The sequence below is a fragment of the Geotrypetes seraphini genome, chromosome 5, assembly GCF_902459505.1.
Source record: "Geotrypetes seraphini chromosome 5, aGeoSer1.1, whole genome shotgun sequence".
NCBI classification, from domain to species: domain Eukaryota; kingdom Metazoa; phylum Chordata; class Amphibia; order Gymnophiona; family Dermophiidae; genus Geotrypetes; species Geotrypetes seraphini.
In genome coordinates, this window is record NC_047088.1 from 218,312,483 (window position 1) to 218,329,943 (window position 17,461).

Sequence of the window (17,461 nt, forward strand, 5' to 3'; positions counted from 1 at the left end):
AAAAGTTCATTGTGAAAGATGGATATAGGGCAGGAAATAAAGGAAAAACAAAGATAAAGAGTGAATAGATAGAGCACAGGGAAGCAGAACCAGAGATGCAAAATGAGATGATAATAAAGATAAAATCACCAGACAACAAAGGAAAGATAATTGATTTCATTTTTAGTTTAGCAAGGGGTGGGGGTGGGGGGTGATGGGATTTGATACTCATATACTTCATATACTGCCTTTCAATTGAATTAAAATGTGTCAGTTTTGAGAATTTATGTCTGCTGTGTATGTATTGCACTATACAGGAGGAAATATGAGGAGATGCTTTATGCGATCACTCACACGATTAAAAATTTTAATTGCAATTAATCATGTAATTAAAAATTTTAATCGATGTATAGCCCTAGTATCTATCATATCTCCCCTCTTCCATCTTTCTTCTAAGTATACATAATGAAATCTTTAAGTCTGTTCCCATGTACTTTATGATGAAAACCATTGACCATTTTAGTAGCTTTCCTCTGGACTGACTCCATCCTGTTTATATCTTTTTGAAGGTGCGGTCTCCAGAACTGTACACAATATTATAAAAGAAGTCTCACCAGAGTCTTATACAGAGGCATCATCTTCTCCTTTTTTTCTACTGCCATTCCTTTCTCTAAGCATCCAACCATACTTCTAGCTTTCACCATCACCTTTTCTACCTGTTTGGTAACCTTAAGATCATCACATACAATCTCATCCATCCTGTTTCTCTTTTGTACAGAAACGTTCTTCATCACTTAAACTGTAACGTTCTCTCAGGTTTTTCCAGCCCAAATGTTTCACTTATCTGAAGGTTTATACTTAATTGGTGGCTTTGATCACGCAGCCCCAAAGATTTTAGTTTAAAACTTTCTTTAGTAGATTAGCCAGTCTGCTGTTGAAGATATTGCTTCCTTTTTTGATAGATGGACACCATCTCTGCTCGGCAGCCCTTGGGAAATCATCCTATGTCTAGGAAGCCAAAATGTTTTCAGTGACACTATTTGCACAACCTTGCATTCTTCTCCAAGATGCAAACCTCTCTGCCTTGGCCTTTACCCTTCACAGGGAGGATTCACAAAAGCACCACCTGTACACTTGTCTGCTTCACATTCTCTCCCAAAACCATTAAGTTATTTGAAGGAGTACCTAGCAGTATCATTTGTGTCAATATGGATGAGCAGTGTCTTGTAATAGTCATTAGGATTGATGAATCTCAGCAATCTCTCCTTAACATCTCAAATCTTGCCACCTAACAGACAGGTTACCTTCTGGGACATCATGTCAGGTCTGTGGATGCCTCTGTACCCCTCAGAAGGGAGTCACCAACTATCACTACCTTTTACCTCCAAGTGGTCACTGATTCAACTGCTTTGGAGATTTCAAGCTTTGGCTCCTCCTGTCCCTGGGATGGTCTTATCTTCTCCACTTCCAGGGCTGCATACCGGTTCTTAAGTTCAAAGGTACATGAAGTCATGGTGTCAACCCTGCAAATTCTCCCGATCTGTGTCCAATTGTTCTCTTTCAGCACAGCTTCTTCTTCCCCACTATTGGAGATCTTTGATGCCTCATGTATCTCAACCTTATCATCTCCTCTCTCAGCTCATCCACCTCTTTTATGAAAAATTCAAAATGTAAACAACTCTTGCATGGAAACAACCCTTCTCCTTGGATCATGTTGTCTGTCTGCACAGAGGCTGAAGCTGTAACTAGGGCAACAGTTTTGATGACATGCTATTTTCCAGCTATATGCTATTGCAGAAAAAGCCCTACCAAAATCTCTACCCTTTCCTCAGCTGTTTTGTAGGTTAAAAGAAGCAACTATCTATTTTGTGTGAAATTTATCCTTCCGAAGTGTAGGGATTTTTCAACAGAGATTAAGTAGGTCCCCTCTTCTTTTGAAATGGATGTACAAATACATCTTAGAGCAAGCAAGTAAAAAAAGTTCCTTAAAGAGAAAAATAAACTACCGTAAGTCCTCACTACTAAAACTAGAAACGTTCAGATTTGTCTGGAAAAGATAACATTATGAAAACTAAAATACCAATAACTCATTATTTCACTGGTGACCTAGTGCTGTGGTTTTCACTAATTTTTAAATAAGGGCCACTTTGGATCCACCTGAGTTGAAGGAGAGCCACCATGAGCATTGATACTGCTGACCAACATGTGGCAATTATATATATACCAACCCATCTTAAAACTTTTCTTTGCGGGTTATCGCAAAAGCATTCTCTTTTATTACAAAATGTTTTTTCCTTCAAACATGCTGCTCCTTTTCCCATTCACAGTCATAATAATAATAATAATAATAAACAGCCACTAACATAGGGCAGGACAGGGTTTGATTATGAATATAGATGTCTTATGGAGGTAGGGGGCTTCAGAGATATGCTCACAGGGAAGTCCTTGCTGGGAGAGGGAAAAGGTGGAATGACCCAGTATCCCCCTTATTGGGCTTCTAATTTACTGTGTTGGTGCCTTTAAGAGAAACTCCCTGGGAGCATTAGGCTGTGTGTTAGCAGCCCAGAGTTCCTGGGTTGGAAAAAATAATGCAATCTTTCAGCTGGCCTTTTTTTTTTTTCCTTTAATAATGCAGCGTATGAAATTCAGTGCACGTTGCAATATTCAATTTTCATACTAATAAAGTGTTTTGCATGCATTTGAATGCTTTGCATCTTCTTATTATCAATCCCATGTTACCTTAAACTGACATGCTTTAAGGTAAAATAACGGGTGTTAAGAGGCAAATATTGTGCATTATTTCCCTAAATCACATTAGTAATTACCCACTAAATTGACAATTTATAAATACATAAGAATAGAAGTTCTAGACATAATACAGGTGAGGAAAGTAATTTACATGGAGAAGGAATTTGTATGGCAAAGAATCAGACTATGAAATGAAAGGGGATAAAATCAGGTGTAGTATAAGGAAATATTTATTCAACGCAGGAGTGATGGATGTGTAGAACAGTTTTCTAGAGAAAGTAGTGGACGTAAAAAAAGGCACTGGATTTCAAGAAAGCACCAAGAATCCTTAGCAGTAGACCACGTCAAACGTGTAGCAGATTCTGTGACATGGTGAAAGGAAAGGGAGGTGGGAAGACTAGAGGGGCCTTGTGGTCTTTATCTGCTATCAGATTCTGTGTTTCAGCAATGTACATGTTGATTTGACATGTTTTGATGCTGGCGGATAAAATGGGTAACAAGAAAATATTGTGTCTCAAAGCAATTTTCAGCAAATGATTTATTTTATGGAGACTTTGACCATTTGTTAACATTTGGAGATGAAAAATACTTTATATACCGATACTGTTCCTTGAGTGGCTCAAATATATTTTAATTCAATTTCTTTATATATATCACCTGCAAGCCTAAAAACTAAAGAAACATTCTATATTACAGTAGCTATAGATACAAACAGTACAGTAGGTATTTTTCTGTCCCCGGAGGGCTCACAATCTGAGTTTGTGCCTGAGGCAAAATTCTACTAACATGTAATGCCAGTATTGAATTATTTCCTTTCTACAGAATAGAGAGTTAATCCAGAATTATGTACTACTCAAGGATTAGACTTGCCCCAGGGTTTTAGGAAGAAGAAATATGTTTGAATAGTGGCAGTGTTTCTTCATTTGCTTCATGGGGAGTTCTTTCCCAAAGGTAATTTAACCAGTCCTCTCCTGAGGTTTCCTTTATTTTCCCTTACATAAGAACATAAGAAAAACCGCTGCTGGGTCAGACCAGTGGTCCATTGCGTCCAGCAGTCCGCTCACGCAGCGGCCCCCAGGTCAAAGACCAGTGCCCTAACTGAGACCAGCCCTACTTGCGTTCGTTCTGATTCAGCAGGAACTTGCCCAACCTTGTCTTGAATCCCTGGACATTTAAAGAGAAGAAATACCATAGTCTACAAAATTCTGAATGGTATAGAACGGGTACAGGTGGATTGATTTTTTTTACTCATTCAAAATATACAAAGACTAGGGGACATTCAATGACATTACAGGGAAATACATTTAAAACCAATAGAAGGAAATATTTTAAGTTCTGGAACACGTTGCAGGAATATGTGGTAAAAGCAGTTAATGAAGCTGGTTTCAAAAACAGGTTTGGACAAGTTCCTGGAGGAAAAGTCTGCTATTGAGACAGACATGGATCGGTAGCATGGAATGTTGCTACTATTTGGGTTTTTGCCAGGTACTTGTGACACAGGTTGGCCGCTGTTGAAACAGGATACTGAGCTAGATGAACCATTAGACTAACCTAGTATGGCTATTCTTATGTACTTAGGAATCAAGGAGAAAATCTCATGTAAGAGCTATGTTCCATATATATATGCAAACCATACATGCAATCATCTTTTAGCCTTTTCTTCTAATCTGGCAATGTTGCTCACAAATGTATTCAATAGAATTGGTATCAGTACCAATCCCTGAGGCACTCCACTACTCTGCTTCCTTTCCTACCAGCAAACTCCGCTAACCACCACCCTCTGTCGTCTGTCAGTCACCAGTTTCTACTAGTACTATGACTACTAATCATTTCTACAGCACTATTAGACATATGCAGCACTGTACATCAGAATGCAGAAGACACAGTCCTTGCTCAGGAGAGCTTATAATCAAGACAGACAAACTGGACAAGAAGATGCATCAATTCACTGTGTTCACCCTTCCCCCAAAGCCCGCCTTCCTACCTCCCTCCCTCCCTGCCAAAGCCTGCCTGCCTCCTTCCCACGCTGAAGCCTGGCCTACCTGCTGCCGATTCTGCCTTCCTCCCGGTCTGCTGCAGAAGCCAGTCTACTTCCCTCCCTGCCATGCCGAAGCCTGGCCTACCTTCCACCGATTCTTCCTTCCCCCACATGGTCCGCTGCCACTCACTGCTCGCTCCTGTAGCAAATCCAAGAAGGGAAGAGCCAGGCGCGTGCAGAGGTACCGGCCCACAAGCCTTCTCTCTTACATCTAATAAAATTCCATTATATATTAGACAACAGAGTGATTTGAATACTTATAAAAATTGTTAAAGCGATATTTGTTTTGTAAAATGAAATATGAGCGTTGAATACTTAGGGCTCCTTTTACAAAGGTGCGCTAACATTTTTAGTGCACGCACTGGATTAGCACGCGCTATAGTGCACGCTACCCGAAAAACTACCGCCTGCTCAAGAGGAGGCGGTAGTGGCTAGCGTGCACTAAAACCGCTAGCGTGCCTTTGCAAAAGGAGCCCTTATATCTTTTAGTTTGGCACTGGATGAGGTGCTTAAGGAGAGGGTTTTTTAATTGTTTGCTACTTTATGGATGCTTGTAACTAATATTATGTGTGCACTTTTGTGACTCACTTTGATAAAGGTGGGCTATAAGTAAATAAACTATAAAACATAATGCATGGATCTCAAAAGGGGGTATGGCCAAGGGTATTCCTAAAAATTACGCACACTGTTATACTGTAGAGCAGGGGTGTCCAACCTGTGACCCGAGGGCCACAGGCGGCCCCGTGAAGTATTTTGTACGGCCCCATCGAGGGTGATGCAGTGTTTTCCGCTGCTGCCCCCTGGGTGTTTACCGTCTTGCCGGCTCCCTCCTCTGTCTTGCTGCAGCGGTTGCGCGGCCCCAGAAACATTTTTTTCGGCCAATGCGGCCCAGGGAAGCCAAAAGGTTGGATACCCCTGCTGTAGAATATGACTGATCCACATGGAATTTAGGCATGGGCATTAATACCAGGTTTTAATTGGCATAAATGGTCACACCTAAATTTTAGTTATGGGGCCAGCCACTAGGCACAGTTTATAGAAGAGGATTAAGCACTTTTTCCCCACACCAATTTTATCGGTGTCATAAATAGAATTTATCCCTTCATGTGTTGTATGAGCTCTTCTAAAGACTGGATTCATCTCAGATTTTTACCTTGCTTTGTTTGAGTTTAATTATATATGTCATGATAAACTCTACTTGTGCTTAATAATATTTAGCTCCTTTTGGAAAGCCATGGAAGTGATTCCCGCACAGCAAATGTGATGCAGCCCATTCTGTTCCTAAGGGCTGTGTCGCATTTGTCGTGCCGAGAATCACTACTACGACTTTATAAAAGGGGCCTTTCATGATGTCGTGTTAGGCTTTTTTATCACTGGCTGCAGCGATATTAGCTCTGAAACTCACAGAATTCCTATGAACGTCGCAACTAATACCATTACAGCTGGCGATAAAAACACCTAACGAGGTTTCATAAAAGAGGGGGGGGGGGGTAAGTTAATATTTCTTTACGGTTCAACCTTAACATGTATTACTGGGACATATGAAATTTGCACTAAAAAGCATTTCTTCATAAGGTATATGAGAAAACAAACAAACAGTCCACCAAAAAGTTCCACACAAAAAGCAGGAAAGCAAAAAGAAAGAGAACAGTTGTGGAGCTGATGATCTTGTGGTTTATAGCAGCACTGAAACACGGCCCATGTTGTGTCTATGCCACAATCCATTTACTGTGCATTTTTTTCATTTTTTCACTGCACCATTTACATTAAGACCGGTTGAATGCAAAACTTTTCTCATTATAAACTTTATTGATTTTAAAACTAATAAACAGTGCCAAACACATAAAGAATAGTAGGTATTACATACAATGCACTATTATCTATACAGGTAACTTAAATATCATTCAAGATTTTCAATACATATATCAATGAATAATACATTTTAACACAATATATGATTTAAATACATCTTAAAGTTACCTAAATGCCACCATCAATATTTATTTATTTCCCTCCCTTCCCCCCTTCCCCCATGGATGTGTATAGGTAATGAACAAAAGAAATATATAATATCTCCATAAATTTAGTTAATGGGCACCAAACTTTATTAAATACACTACTAAATCCCGTACATTCCGCGTTTATTCTTTCATATTTGTATATAGTACATACATTCATCCACCAGAAAGTGTAACTTATTCTGTAATGATGCTTCCAATTACTCGTGATCAATTGCATAGCTATGCCCGTCATTATCATAAATAGTCGACTTTTATATTTATCTAGAGTGGGTTTCACATGTAATATTGTTCCACAAATTATAGCCTCGTATGAAAGTGGACTATTCGAATCCAAAACTCAATTTATTTGTCCCCAAATTGACTTCCAAAATATAAGTATAAATGGACAAAAAATATAACAGACTTTTAATATAGGACTTCATCAAGATCATCAGCTCCACAGTTGTTCTCTTTGCTTTTCATAAGATATATGACATCCAATGAAAATTTTCTTGCACTTGGAATTAAGCCCTTCAGTTTCAAAAAGTCATATAATCAAAAAAAGGCTAAAGCTTGTACTTTGCTATGCATTTGTAACACTTTTTGTGTGGTCCTTCACTACTTTCATATATATTCAACTTTTGTGTGCTTTATTTATCCCTTTCATCTCTTCTTCCTAGAAGAAGAATGCTACATTTAAGTTATACTGTAAGATATACAATATATCCTGTAAGTGTAGATAAATGGTATTAGGAGCTCAGTTTTTAATATTTCACTCTGTTTATTTTGTAGTTGTCATTTGAACATACTTTAGCTGAAATGCATCAGTGATACTGTCTGAAGTAATATTTTTTTTGATTAAATCAATTTTGACTTTTTAAAATGATTTCAGTTTTAAAATTAAACAGTGATCTTTAAAAATATTGTCCCCTATTTAAACCGTAATATTCTGAAAGAAAGTAGGAGGCTAGTCCACATTTCTGAGCAAGCCACCGGTTTAACCTAAGTCTGGAACAGATAGAAAATTAAAATGAAATGGAAGCTGTGGTTTGGATAATCACCTGGCCCCAGATTGTGAAAGGGAATAACACAGGATTTTCCCTTAAGAGAAATTTATCACTTTAAGGACCCTTCTTGCAAAGCCGCAGTAGAATTTCCCTCACGATGAATGCACTGAAGCCCATTCAATTCCCATAGACTTTGATGCATTCTTTTAATTCATGCCAATTCATCAACCTTATTTAATCATTTTAAGTTTCCAACAGAAACACCCGTTCTTGGTCGTTAATGATCTTACTCGCAGCTGTTGGCTGCTCTTCGGATATGCGGCTTCGCTTCGGGCCATTCCATTCCTGCTGGGGTAAAATCTGTTTCATCCCTCCTTTCTTCCTCGGACCATCACCTGTCTGCCTCTGCCTGGTTGATATGCTATGGTGGGAGAGATGGAGGCGGCAAGAGATTGTGGCAGTGGCGGGAGATCTCCGCTCACCTGTACTCACATCGAGCTCTGCCCTGCATGTTAGGCGGGTTCTGCTTCAACGGAGCCAGAGGGCCTGATGTCGGGAGATTGCTGGTGAAACTGTGATGCTTTCCAGAGGCCTTGATGGGAGCAGATGATGATTGGCCCTAGGTCTCTCCTCTGCCGGCTCGACTCCTTATGCTGATGGTGGCCAGTGATGGATTGACATCGAGGGATCGTCTATGGCTTGCCTTCTCTCCACGGCTTACTTTCTGCTCTGAGGAGACGTGGTGCTGTCAACTGTGCCATTGCACTCTCTGGTTGCCTTACATTGAACAGAGCCAAACTAAACTTTTATTTTGCTTCATTCTATTTTATTTTTTAATTACATTCTACTTTTCTTCCCTTTCCACTTTTCTTTCTTCATTTATTGTGATTTTTTTTTGTTTTGTTTTCTACTTCTATTATATGCTCATATTTCCTACCATTCACTTTTTTAGGCTACTAAGCATAGACTGAGATCCTGTCTGGGTGGGATAGAAAAGGAATATCTATGTGCCGTGGTATGGTTTAACCTGTCTTTAATGCTAACAATTTTTTTCTTTTTATTGTGATTTTAATATTTCTTCTATTATTTGCATACAGCACCTGCCATCCACTTTTAGGCTACTAAGCATAGATTGTGATCCCATTTGGGACAGACAGGGAATATGTGTATGTTTTTAATGTTAAAACATTTTTCCTTGACGTATTCTTATTATACATCACCTTGAACTGAAAGGCATTTGTGCGGTATATAAATAAAAACTTAAGTTATATGCTGCAGGAGAATTGCTGCCACAGCTTTCTAAAGGGGGACCTGAATATATAATCCCCCTTTTAATAAGCTGCAATAGAGGTTTCTACCGCAGCCCAGAGCACTAAATGCTTGACGCTGCTCCGACGCTCGTAGAATTCCTATGAGCATCGGAGCAGCATCAAGAGCATTTAGCGCGGTAGAAATCTCTACCGTGGCTTAGTAAAAGAGGGTCTATATTATCACAATCTTAAATAATAAAATGCTAGCCGCGCATGCGCACTTGCCTCGCGTGTTCCCTGATCCCTTTTCTGTCGGGATGTGGCAAGACAAGTGCGCATTCGCGCCCTTCCCTGCTCTCCACCTCACAATACAGACCGCACCACCCCGCCCCTTCACAACGGCTGCCACAAGCATCGCCATCGAGCGCAATTGAGGGCAGAGGCAGCCCACAAAAGCGCCAACAAAAAAGACTTCAGCCGCGAGCTGCTCAATGGGACCAGGCAGGCAGCCACGCGAGGGAGGGCAACAGAATTAAAAAAAGGTAACGTGCAGGGAGAAGCTGGGCCTGCCTGCGAGGAACACAATAAGGGAAGGGGGGGGGGCCCTTGGAGCAGGCTAGACCGCGGGAATGGAAGGCGGAGGGGCCAAAAGGAGCAGGCCACTTCGTGGTAAGAGTAGGGAAGGGGGTGGGGGGAAATGCTGCTACTGCTGCACAGGGACCTGGAGGGGGAGGGAAATGCGAGCAGGAAGAGGTGATGATGGACAGGGGGGAAAAAAAGGAAGGGAGGCTTATTTCTGGACAGGGGGAACAGGAAGAGGTGATGATGGACACGGGGGGGGGAATGAAGGGAGGCCTACTTCTGGACAGGGGGAGCAGGAAGAGGTGCTGATGGACAAGGAGGAGGTAAAACAAAGGGAGAAGGGCTGCTGCTGGATAAGGGGAGCAGTGAAGGTGTGGTGGTGGACACAGGACAGGTAAAAAGAAGGGAGAATGGACAGGAAAAAGCGGCTAAGGAGACAGAGAGAGAAAGAAATAAAGACAGACACACACATATATTCTAGCACCCGTTAATGTAACAGGCTATAAAGCTAGTATAATAATATTGTGAGAATTTCATTTGTAATATCATAACAATCTGTAATAAAAATAAATTATATGTATAAAGAAATCCATGAAATTTGAGAGAAAATGACAAAGTCCCTATTTGAAGTATTAAGAATAAGGAGTATAGTTAAGAAATGAGCAATGCAATATTTTGTGCATTCTAGCTGGTGCTGCCACTTTAAAAGACATTGCCATATTATCTGGAGAGTAATTTGGGTGGATTAGGGGTGGGGTTGTGATGATTTATAATTAAGCTGTCTCCCAGTAGAAGGTAGTTTAGTTTAATTTAACTAATTTAATTCAAAGTTTTATAACCCATTTTTTTCCAGACTGTACAGAGAGAACGATTCCTGCCATACAAAAAAAAAAAAAAGGCATTAAAATCATTACATACAAAAATAGCTCTACATCCTTAAAATTATTCAATCCGTATACCCAAAAGTTAAAGCATTATAACACCACTGTCTTTGGGTTTAAAGATAGTGGTGACCAAGCCCCCCATTCTTAACTGACAATTTATTCATTAACCCCCCCCCCCCTTTTACAAAACCACATTAATGTTTTTTGCACAGGTCAGGGCGGAAATGGCTCTGATGCTCATAGAATTCTTATGAGCGTCGGAGCTGTTACTGCCACAGCCAGCGCTAAAAACTGCACTCCGCTTTTATAAAAAGGGGGGAGGGAAGGTTTTTTTAAAAATCTAGCAGACAATAGCAGATCACTTCCTTTTAAGGAGGTCATAGGTAGTAATATGTATAGGTAAGGTTGTCAGATTTTACGATTGTAAAATCCGGACACCCTAAACCCGCCCCCAGGCCTCCTGCACGACGCAATTGAAAGGAGGACATGTCAAAAGGAGGACATTTGGACGTCTGATAAACCTATGTATAGGCAACTTATTACGGTGCTCTTGGAAATTGCTTTTAATCAGTCACCCAGCACAATGTAAAATATATCAGTATATTTCCACCACATTTTTCTTGGTCTCTGTCTACATGTCTTGGTACTGGAGGATCTTCTCCTTCTCCATACATTTCGCAGAATAATCACTTGGCACTGACAAAGGAACCATGGAAAAGAAAACCTCCACAGTACAGTACAGTACTTCCCTGAAATTCACAGGGGTTAGGTTCTCAGATTGACCGCGACAAATGAAAAACCGCAAATAATGGATGTGGTACAAAAATGCCCACCTGCTCCGTTTTTGGCTGCTGCCATTGGTCGCAGTCGGCTGGAAGGCTCCATCACATATGTGTGTTCTACCTCTGCAACTGCCATCTATCTCCCCCCTTCCCTAAACTCCTTCACACCGGCCGCGCTGCACCTGATGGGCTAGATTCCACAGTGCGAGGGGTGGGGTGGGGGGGCAGATGAGCACCAGCACTGGGCGCTGGGAACCGTGTCCTCCGACTTGCCTCCCACACGGACACAAGCTGCTGCTTCTCCTCACAGGTCCTTCAGCTGCGCGCCGGCCCTTCTTGAAAGCAGCAGGAGGAAGAAGAAACCCCCCCACCACCAAATGACTGAGGCTGCGAACACTGACCGCAAATTTTTGGAGTAGTACTGTATATAGATTGAAAAAATGCAGATATCCAGAAAAAGGACATACGAAGATATCTATTCAAGAATCCATCAACCAATAAATTGAAGCTTTATTGGTGACAGTCTTTCGACAAAAATAATATGAAGACCTAGCACAGCCATGTTTTGGCATAAGTGCCTGCATCAGGGGTTCCGATAGTCCAACTTATTTTGAGGCTGTTCAAAGGACAAAAATGGATCAAGGTAAAAGATATTCCACTCTATAATAATGTTCCACTCTTTTAAGCAGATCTCTGTAAACTCATTTGAGCCGCTCTATGTGCTGTCCAAATTCAAATGCTGTCAGATAGCACAGAAAGCGGCTCATATGAGTCATCACATTCTGAGAAAAAGAGGAGCATTTTTACAGAATGGAATATTTTTTGTCATTATCCATTTTTGGCATTTGAAGTGTGATAAGATCTATATAGCCTCAGAATAGGTTGGATTATCTGAACTCCTGACAGAGGCACATTTACAGAAATACAGCTGTCTGCGTTGGATCTTAATTAGAGAATGATACGGGAACAAATTTTTCCCCATCCCTGTGGGAACTCATTTTCCTGTCCCGTTCCCGCGAGTTCTTTTCCGGTCCCTGCCCCATTCCTGCAAGCTCCATCCTCATCTGCACAAACCTCAAACACTTTAAAATCATAAGTGTTTAAGGGCTAAGCTTACAGAAATGAGACAAGGACAGGGAGAGCAACAAAATGCACAGGAACGGGATGAGGAAATTGAATTCCTGCGAGGACGGAGACAAATTTGTCCCCTTTTCATTCTCTAGTCTTAATATCAATTTTATTGAGAGGTTGTGACCAATAAAGCTTCAATTTATTTTTTTGTACTCTTGAATGTACATTTTCTTGAGTTCTTTCCTCCTTACCATCTCTGCTCCTCTTAACGTACTTGCCCAGACATGGCTGTGTAAGGTCTTTATATTATTTATTGGTTGATGGGCTCTTGGGTGGACATCATCTTGTTTCATTTCTTCTAATCTCTAAATCCTCTCTCCTCTATTATTCAATGGGATTTGTCCTTTTTCTCTTTCCTGATTGGGTTATAAAATCAATATATACATAGATGTAGTGGGTTGCTAAGAAAGCATTTATATCACCAAGAGAACGTAGCAACGGGAGTTCAGATTTTGACCTTAGAGTATAGAGTGCTCATTCGGTCTGTCATTCGTCATTAATCCCTGCTAATGTTCTCATATTCTTATATATTTTTTTAGAATCTTTTTATAATCTTTTTGTTGTATATTATATCATTTAAATTATATGTTTTGATCACTTAGCTTATTTTGCGTATCTGCATTCTGTGATCTACTGGTTCACCAGTGCTGTCCCACGGTTATTGCCGGCGTGTTAGTATGGAAGTTTAAAACTATGATTCCCCAGCCCTGACAAAGCTAAGCGAAACGCGTTGGCATGGGGGAATATTTAATCTAATGCTGGGACAGCACTGGTGAACCAGTAGATCACAGAATGCAGATACGCAAAATAAGCTAAGTGATCAAAACATATTGTTTATTAATAATTTAAATGATATAATATACAACAAAAAGATTATAAAAAGATTCTAAAAAAATATATAAAAAAATATATAAGAATATGAGAACATTAGCAGGGATTAATGACGAATGACAGACCGAATGAGCACTCTATACTCTAAGGTCAAAATCTGAACTCCCGTTGCTACGTTCTCTTGGTGATATAAATGCTTTCTTAGCAACCCACTACATCTATGTATATATTGATGTTTAAAACTGAATGAAGATATTCTACACTCGAACTATATAAAGTGGGTTATAAAATGACACATGTCTTAATTAACATGTACAGCTGTGACTATTTCCTCATTTTCACAGAAAAAGACCTATTTTGACAATACCAAAGAGCACAGCTAGATAAATGGTGATATTCGCTGATACCTGTGGAAGAATGAGCGATGCTGGACTTTTTTTTTACTTTCAAACTATGATTCGAAAAGGTTTGAACTCCGTGTTTGAATGGAAGACCTTTTTCTTGATCAATTGTGTACATAAGAACATAAGAATATAAGAACTGCCATCAAAGGATCAGACCCAAGGTCCATCGAGTCCGGCGAACCGCACACACGGAGGCCCAGTCAGGTGCACACCTGATGTAGTTTTAGTCACCCGTATCCCTCTATGCCTTTCATAAGGACATGTGCATCTAATTTGCTTTTGAATCCTAGAACAGTGGATTCAGTAATAACCTCCTCGGGGAGAATATTCCAGGCGTCCACCACTCGTTGTGTGAAGCAGAACTTCCTGACATTTGTCCTGGTCTTATCCCCCCTCAGCTTCAGTCCATGTCTTCTTGTCCATGTCACACTTGACAAGGTAAATAATTCATTTTCCTGCTCTATTTTGTCGATGCCTTTCAGTATTTTGAAAGTCTCAATCATGTCCCCTCACAGTCTCCTCTTCTCAAGGGAGAACAGTCCCAGTTTCTTGAGTCGTTCCTCGTATTCCAAGTTCTCCATACCAGTTATTAGCTTTGTTGCTCGTCTCTGCACCCTTTCCAGCATTTTAATATCCTTCTTTGGGTTGGGAGACCAATGTTGGACGCAGTATTCCAAGTGTGGTCTGACCATTGCCCTATAAAGCTGAGAAGTGAGTTGCAATACATGCTGACGTTTTAATTCTGAGGGTATATTAACAAAGGCATCTTGCTGGAGAGTCACCATTTGAAGATACTGCCTAAGTGATTTTACTCCTTAGTAGTTTCCCCAAACAGGGTACTCCTGTTGGGATTTCTATGTATACAAAGTAGACACAGCAGTAGGTCATCTGAAGAGATAAGTGATCTCTTTTGTATCTTTAGACTGTTTGAATTGGTGCCTGCTATTAAACAAATATTTCTATTGGAGACTCAGATGTTTTTGATCCACTCTGAGGGAGGAACGGTATAAGTTTTTGCATACTGTTAAGTGTTTTTTTTTCTGACCAATGGAAGAGAGATACCTACTGCATTTGCTAATAAGCTATATCAGTGATGTTCTAGCTAACTATAGCTTTTTCTGAGGTCTTTTTCTCTACTTTTGAAGTGTAACTTGGAATTTTGAATCGTTCCCTCCCCCCCCCTTTATACTGGAAGAGAATAGATTTTGTTTATATATTGGTAATTGAAACCACTTATTATTATACTGTTGCTCAATTTGCCAGCTTTACTAATCTCTGAGAATATTTCATCATCTATCTGCTCATTATGTCCTGGGGGACGATAGTATAAACACATTGATCAAAAGCTGTAGCAGTATATAATTCTTCGTTAAAGGAGGAAAAGCCTCAGAACAGTAACTGTGTTGACTGAACAATATATACTGCACTAATTAACGTTCAGATTTTGAAAAATACTTGCTGTAACATAAGCGCACAGGAGGTTTTTGTGCCAATGGTGTTATTTACCCTCTCTAGTTATAGAAGGGTTCTTCCCTAATGGGGTTCTGAGGCTTTTCCTCCTTTAACGGAGTGTTATATGCTGCTATTTTTTTTTCACTATTCAATTCACAACTTTTGAGCAATGTGTTTTGTGTAACCTAGCTGTGCAAGGTTTTGTTTAGAGTGACAGTAGTATAACCCTGCCTGTATATTCCTTCCCTTCACATATGAAATTTCTATCCATATGTATTCCACACTGCTATCTATGTCATGCAGAATGTTTGATTCAATTCTCTCATTAACATCTACTCTATCCTTGTGATATAATTTGTACCCAGGTAACAGAATCCCATTGATTGTCCTCTTTCCACCAGTTCTCTGCGATGACTATTATATCTATCTCATCATTCAGTTCTATGTAGTCTAACTTTCCTATTCTATTTTTTAGACTTCTAGCATTTGTATACAGACATTTCAAATTGTGTTTTTTTCCTTGTATCTATAGGCTACTGAGAGGCAACATTAATCAATTCAATCTTGAGTCTGATAAACACATATATACTGTATATAAAAAAAGACCATTTAGACACTGCAGACAAACAACACAGAAAACCATCTAAAAATGTTTTTTTGAAAATGGCAATTTTGCTGTTTTAGCAAAGGGCCAAATTTTATAAATGGCATCCCAACTGTAAGCAGTGGTAGGCGTCCTACCGCTGTCTAACCAGACAATCAGGATGCACGTTGAAAAAAAAACCACCCTGAAGCAGGCTGTCTACACTTTAGGCATTTTCGCAAGCCTAGGGAGAAGTCTAGAGCTGCTTAACCTCACTCAAGGCTAGACATGGGCATGGTTTTGCCTGGAAGTGCCTTAGGCGAGCTTAGGCAGCCCTCGGCATCTCCCTAGGGCTGCAATAGGCATCTGAAAAGTAGGCCAGCAAAATGTTAGTCTACATTTCAAATAGACGTGCCGCTGAGCAAGGGAATCTCAATCACGCAATCAATTTAGCTTCAGGCAGCAGGGAACCCATCCCCACATGAAGTCGGCCGGCAGAAGGAATGCCCACTCCCTCCGGCTGGAACCCCGAAGCTCCTCTCTCGGGAGCGCATTCCAGGCATCTATGTTTTAAAATGTCCTTGTATTTAATTACTTATGAAGGCAAACAATTTGAGTCTTTTGATCTCAGACAACTAATTGATTTTCTTAAAGCTAAAGAAGAGGTAAAAGTTATTGAATAGCATCTACTGTATATGTCCACCGCTAGGCTAGACTGAGAGAGGGAGGTTTGGGTAGTTTCAAGTTCTCACTTTGGGCTCCTTTCACTAAGCTGCGCTAGCAGTTTTAGCGCGCGCTTAGCGCGTGCTATAATGTCGCGTGCGCTAGACGCTAACGCCTCCATTGAGTTGGCATTAGGGGGTTGGCGCAGGGGTTAGCATGTGCTAATCTGCAGCGCACGCTAAAAACGCTACCGCAGCTTAGTAAAAGGAGCCCTTTGTTTTGGCTATTTTCTTCATTCTTGTATCAAATTTCTAATTATTGTAGACAAATAGAATTTTCTATATTTATGTATTTATTCTGGTGATTTATGACTATTTCTTATTTCTCATGTGTATGGTGATATTGTTAATTTATATGAAATTTAAAAAAAAATAACTTTGGTAATTCTAATTCAGGACAGTGCTATATCATATACCATTTTACCTTAAGATGTTTTGATCAGGTATACTATATGCTGTAGGATTTGTGACTGTCTTTTTAAGTTCAGTTACTTCCTCTTTGGAGTCTTGCCATTTAAGTCTTCTCAGGAGTATTAATTTCCTATGTATGCATGAAGGAAAGAGGCATGGAGAGACAATAAATTATGAAAATGACTTTTATAGAGAGAAATAATTAATTTAAGGGACACAATTTTTTCTACGCTTACAAGGTATAAATGAAATTGTGTCCAATTTCATCTATTTTCTTTATTGTGTTATATTTGAGCTGAAACAGCTTACTGTAACTAAACTTTGTATTAAATTGTGCATATAGCAATTGCATTGTGTTAGAATTAAAGAGGAACAGTAATAACAAATCTTTTCTCACAGCCTCTCTCTCTCATGTGTGTGTGCAGGGATGGTTTTGTGAAATATGATGTGGTTTACTTTTTAACTAGAGCCCAGCTGATGATAAGAATGGAACTGAAACAGCCTCCAATGGTGAGAGATAAATGCTTAATTTACTGTCCCACTTAATCCACTTTTTCCTTAAGTCATTATCCTCCCCTTGATATTTCAGCTCTGCATGGATAAATGACAATTGCAGTGACCATGAAATGAACACTTGTACTTCTTTCTTTTTCTCTC